Source organism: Canis lupus, chromosome 17 (genome assembly GCF_048164855.1).
Source record: "Canis lupus baileyi chromosome 17, mCanLup2.hap1, whole genome shotgun sequence".
NCBI lineage: Eukaryota > Metazoa > Chordata > Mammalia > Carnivora > Canidae > Canis > Canis lupus.
The window spans coordinates 30,546,675-30,552,731 of record NC_132854.1 but is presented as its reverse complement, the minus strand read 5'-3'; the positions used below and the strand labels follow the sequence as shown (position 1 = coordinate 30,552,731).

The following is a 6,057-nucleotide window of genomic DNA, read 5'->3' as shown; positions in this document are numbered from 1 at the left end:
TTTGCCTACATAATAAAGTTCAAATATCTTAGCATAGAATTCAAGGTCCTCTGCAAAACTAACCCAACTATTTTAAAACCTTCACTTTTCCTGATTCATGCCTGGCTTGGGTTGTGGTCCAGAATTTTCCTAACTGTTTTCTCTGGAACTCTAGTGACCTTAATAGAAAGCATCTTGCATCATTAATAAGAACATGTGGTGTTAAAAATTTTTCATAGTGAAAAAGTTTGGGAAATGTTTCATGTTATATCCCTGATCTACCTATGATAGTTCAATGATAAATGAACCTCATTAGCACAATCAGAACTACATTAACCCAGTTAAAGGATCTGAAAAATTCTGCAGTGAGAAATCAATTTAATGTATAGTTTACCAAACTTACTTGACCAAGGAACTTTTTTGGATGGTAGTAGAATATTTATTAACATGATGAAAGATACTTGTGTTCACCAGAATACAGTTTGCAGAATGCTGCTTAACCATCATAATGTTTGGAATTACTTGAATGTTGCTCATGCCATTCTGACTGGAATAACCTAATTTATTTAGAAAAAGCCCCCATTCCTTAAAAGATATTCTAAAGTACTTGCAAGAAGGAAGCCACAAAAGACAGGGAGTACTTCTGGAAATAATCCTGTGATTTAGACCCATGTCTAAATGCTCTCCAAGGTCTGTAATCAACTATCTATTATAAAGTTGGGAGCACAGTCTTTAAATACAGTTCTTCTGTATTCTCTCCTTATTTCGACTAATTTAAATATCAAAATCTGGTGTCATTTATATTTTAGTCTTTGGGATAAAGATTTTTAGAATCAAGTAGTTTGTATAATAATCCTATGTGTGGAGTGATGGAGTGATATTTGAAACAAATTGTTTCCATGAAGTTAATAGCATTTGGTAAGTTCAAAACTGTTACCTGTTGAGTTTTGCAGAATTTATTCAAATGAGTGCCAATTATTGAAAGAATGACATACATCTTTGGATGTGAGTCATACAGGTTTGCAGCTAGTCCCAAAGGGTTTGTATATGAAGCAGAATGCTATAGATACATCTTATGGTGCTTACCATCCAGCATTACCAAGAGTAGCCGATGTCAACTGGTGCTGCTGACCATTCCAGAATTGAGAGGGAGGCCTGATGAAGACTCTCCTGCTGCTAGTGGGGCTGCTGGTGACCTGAGAGAATGGATGGGTTCTGGGAGACAAAGCAATCTCAGACACAGAGCTGCAGGAAATGTCTACCCAGGGGAGTAAGTACATTAATAAGGAAATTAAAAATGCTCTCAAGGGGGTAAAACAGGTGTAAAAGCCCTGATAGAACAATTAAATGAGGAAGTACAAATCACTGCTGAACATATCAGAAGAAGCCAAGAAGAAGATCCCTAAGTGACATCAAGGATTCTGAAACGAAGCTGAAGGCACCTCAGGGAATATGCAATGACCCCATGATGGCCCTCTGGGAAGAGTGTAAGCCCTACCTGGAACAGACCTGGATGAAGTTCTACACATGCACCTGCAGAAGCGGCTCTGGCCTAGTTGGCTGCCAGTTCAAGTTGCTGAAGGAGTTCTCCCATCAACTTCTGGATTAATGGCAACCACATGGACACTCTGCTGGAGAAGACTGGCAGCAGACCCATGCCCTGGACATCATGCAGGACAGCTTCAACTGGATGTCCAGTATTATGGACAAGATTTTCCAGGACAGATTCACCCATGAGCTGCAAGATATTTCCACTACTCACCTTTCAGTTCATTCTAGAAGAGGCCTCTTTTCTTCAATCCCACGTGCTACATCACCGGAAACATAATCCGTTTCCCTGCATATTAACTCTTGAATTTCCATGACATGTTTTGGACTTCTTCGACATGACACACCAGGCTCAACAGGCCATGGATGTCAACCATCATAGAATTCCCTACCACTTTCTAATGGAATCCACGGAAGACAACCAAGACCATGATGTGTGCAAGGAGATCTGTCAAAACTCCACAGAGTGTCTGAGGATGAAGAACCAATGTGATAAATGCCAGGACATCTTGTCAGCAGACTGTTTAGCAGACAACCCCTCTCAGGTCCAGATATGACAGGAGTTTAACGGTTCCCTCCAGATTGCTGAGAAGTTCACCAAAATATACCCTGAGCTGCTGTAGTCCTACCAGGAGAAGATGTTCAACATATCCTCTCTGCTGAAACAGCTGATGGGCAATTTATCTGAGTGTCCCAGCTGACTAATCTCACTCAAAGTGAAGACCCAGTCTACCTCCAGGTCACTATGATGAGTTCTGAGACTTCTGACTCCAATGGTCCCTCTGGCCTCACTAAAGTGGTTTCAAAGCTCTTTGATTCTGATTCCATCACTGTGATCGTTCCAGAAGTCTCCAGAAACAATCATAAGTTTATGGAGACTGTGGCAGAGAAAACTCTTCAGGAAATACTGCCAAGAGAACCAGGAGAATAAGTTGCAAATATTATCTCTCCAAATATGAGGCTGAGTTCAGTTGCTCCCAAGATGAGCCATAGGACCCTAGAGAAAGCTCTGAATGTCACCAAGTTACTAGGCCTTGCCTTAAGGCCCTCCTGTCCCCTCACCCAGCCTTTTCCCCCCTGGACTGTGCATTGTAATGCCTGCATTTGCTGATCATGGGAAGAACTCCCTTGTGCCACTAACTTAATAAAACCTCCAGTAACCTGAAACAAACAATCACAAAAATAAAAAACGAATGACATACATTTAAATTAATAAAATGAGAATTTTTGTTAAAAGAAGTGACCTTTGTTGACATATGCTTGTGTGGTTATTTAGAGAAATAGAGAATGGATGAACTGTTTGTATTGAATACTCATTACTTTGTCAGTTTCTCTGAGATGTCCATAAATTGTGTCATTTATTCACTAATTTTTTCAACTTACTGTTAAGAGGCAATCTCCTTGAGTTTCTCATGTTTCTGCACATCTTGTGAGCAGAAGCAGTAATGGCCTTTTGTTCTGGATGATATTTTCAAAGATGTCTGAGAGTGAACAGAAGCTAGAGATAATATCTCCCTCTGGAGCAGAGGGCCAGTCGGTTTACTGTCCAGTATGATTATTTTCATCATTGTCCTCTTGACCGGCTTTGCACAGGTTTTCTTGTAGACCAATCTCTTATAAGAAAAAGTTGGGAGATGACTGAGTGGCTCAGTGGTTGAGCTTCTGCCTTCAGCTCAGGGCATGGTCCCCGGGTCCTGGGATCGAGTCCTGCATTGGGTTCCCCACAGGAAGCCTGCTTCTCCCTCTGCCTAAGTCTCCCTCTCTCTGTGTATCTCTTATAAATAGATAAAAATAAAATATTTAAAGAAAAAGTTGGGATTTCTCAAGCTCAGGGTTTCTCAGCTGTGATGCAAATCCATCAAATGAGCAGCATTTGCCTAGGCTACTCTGTGTAACCCATGGAACTTGAGGGATAAGAGAAACTAACAAGCATAAAGTTCAAGGTGTTTACTGTCTGTGCTATGAGTAATACAATCCTTTGTCTCCAACCCAAGAGTCATGTGTCTTCTGCCACTATCCAAAAAAACTATGGCAGACTAACTTGTCAGCTTGCAGAGCTTGGTAAAATCTCAGAGCTGTAACAATATGTGGTGGTGGTGGTGGTTGTTTTTGTTGTAGTAATAATTTTTGACACTTGTAGGGAGCATCCTTTTCAGGGACCTGGGTTTGGAAGATTTTTTCCCTGGATGTCATCAAGGCTTGCCCCGACTCAGGATCTCTGATATGGATTATTACTAGATGATCGAGGTGGGGCAGAGTTGAATCTGGAGGGAAAAAGCATTACTAGCCTGAGGCAAATATCAAGTGAACATGATTGATAGGTCTTATCTAAGAAAAGCCATGTAAGCTGGGTTTAGAGTAGACCTGAATGAGTGAACTGACTGGGAAGTGGATAGCTCTCAAGAGTTAGGATGGCTCATGTAAGCACATATTCCAGACAAATGTGGTCAGAAGAAGGTTGGCAAAAAATAACCACTTGATTCCTTTCTATTCTAGAGCATGACTTTTCATACAGAATAGGCTCTTTTCCTTCCTCCAAAAGTGAACTTTAGGTAAGACTTTGAGGTCTTAAATTGCTAAGACCTTGGGCTGTTCTAGCCCTAGATCCGGCAAGCCCTTGTCATTGTCACTATTAGCATTTAAAAGAAAATGATGTTCTTTGCCTGATCCGGAACATTGGCTGAGCCCTGAGATTTTCCTTTTAGGGCGTGTTGGTTCCTGGTGTCCAGTTGTCCAGGCTCTCTTCCAGGATAGGCTTTTGCTCCTGGGAGAAGTAACCTTTAACTGTTGGGGTGAAAGTATGGCACTTTGGGCCTTAAGAGATCACTCTGGACAAATAAAAACAAACAAACAAAACAAGTTAATAGTGGCTTTATAATAGTAACACATTTCCAAATGATGTGTCATTCAGTTTTCCCAGTATAAACAGTTAAGGTTCCCTCAGGAATTTGGAACTGTTGGTTTTGCTCTTTCTAGAGGGGAATGCAGTTAAAATAACAATAGTCAGTCCAAGCTGGCAGGCCAAAGCAGTGATGGCTAAGCCTCTTTGTACTCATAAAAGACTTATAAAAATGGATATGCCATGAAATGAAATGACCACGACATGATCACATGAAAGTTTGTGGAGGAAATTCCCCAGCTATTTCAGATGCTTAATTTTGGCCCTAATTATTGTGCTCCTATGAACAACTTATAAGTTATTTTATTAATGTTATTGGCAGGATCAACAAAAATACAAGTTTTTTTGTTTTGTTTTGTTTTGTTTTGTTTTGAGAAACAGTGAGACAGAGAGTGAGAGAGCTCAGGGCTGGGGAGGGGCAGAGGGAGAGAGAGACTCTTAAGCAAGCTGTATGCCCAGTGCAAACCCTGACATGGGGCTCCATCTCAAGACTCTGAGATCATGACCTGAGCTAAAATCAAGAGTCAGACACTTAACTGACTGAGCTACCCAGGCATCCCACGAATTTTCATTACTTTAAGAAGAACATTTAGAAGTTTATCTTAGAAATGTATAGTCATATGTTGCCTTTCAGTTTGATTATTCATATATAATATGCTTGTATAATCTTACATATAAGCAGTGGGGAACATGCTTCTGGAAGTTGAATTTGAAATAAAAAAGGCAACATGAGTGAGAAAAAAAACCAAAGTAGAGGTCTTGGTCTCAAAGCAGAACTGGCTGTCATAAACCAAGTTCAAATGCAACCCAAGAGAAGTAGGTAGAATGAGATGGCATTAGGAATTCTAGGGCACATTGGATTTTAGGACAACTAGTTAAGAGGGAAGACCACTCAATTAGAAGTGCAGGAAAGCAAAATAAATGTTTAGCTTGATGGCAGAGAATGGGAAAAGCAAATACAGGTAGAAGGACTATTTAGGCTTATCTGTGGTTCAGAGTAAGTAGGACAACTATAAGCAAGACGAAGCACCAGATGAATGTCTGACCAGCTTTACCAGAGCAAACTAGGTGGAGAGGGAGCTACAAAGAACCTGCAAACTATAACCCAGTTTGTTCTGTGCCTGGTGATAGCTGTGTTGTTAGCAGCATCTGGAGCAAGACTGGGGTTGTTTGTATCTCCCTCCTTTGGCAGAAGAACAAAATTTTTCTGATGGGAAGGATTCCCACCAGGCTGGGTTGGTTAAGAGCCTCTCAATCAAGTCTGGGATGAGTATAAGCAAGAGCAAAGCTAAAGCTAAATGCAGTAATTCAGAGAAGAGATTTGTATACACTATCAAACTGAGGGATCAGAAGAAGTTCTGAGAAAGAGTTGAGATAAGCATTCCTTTTTATTCAGTGTGTATTATGTGCCAGGCTCTATGCTAGGTTTTGGGAATACAAAGATGATAAGACAATACCTGACTCTGATAATTGAGAGTGCCATAGCTAAACTAGACAAGCTTATTATAATCAAGTGTGGTAAGAACCATGATAAAGATTACTATAGAACTCTCCAGGAGTACACAAGGTGGTGGTGAAGGGCACAGGTTGTAAAAGATGGCTTCCTGGAGGAGGTAATCAAGTTGTGTCAA

General features: G+C 40.6%; 1 pseudogene; it reads left to right on the top strand.

Annotated features, from left to right (window-relative positions):
- Positions 1-628: 628 nt before the first annotated feature.
- Positions 629-2,712, top strand: LOC140608369 (clusterin pseudogene; annotated as a pseudogene).
- The last annotated feature ends 3,345 nt before the right edge of the window (positions 2,713-6,057 follow it).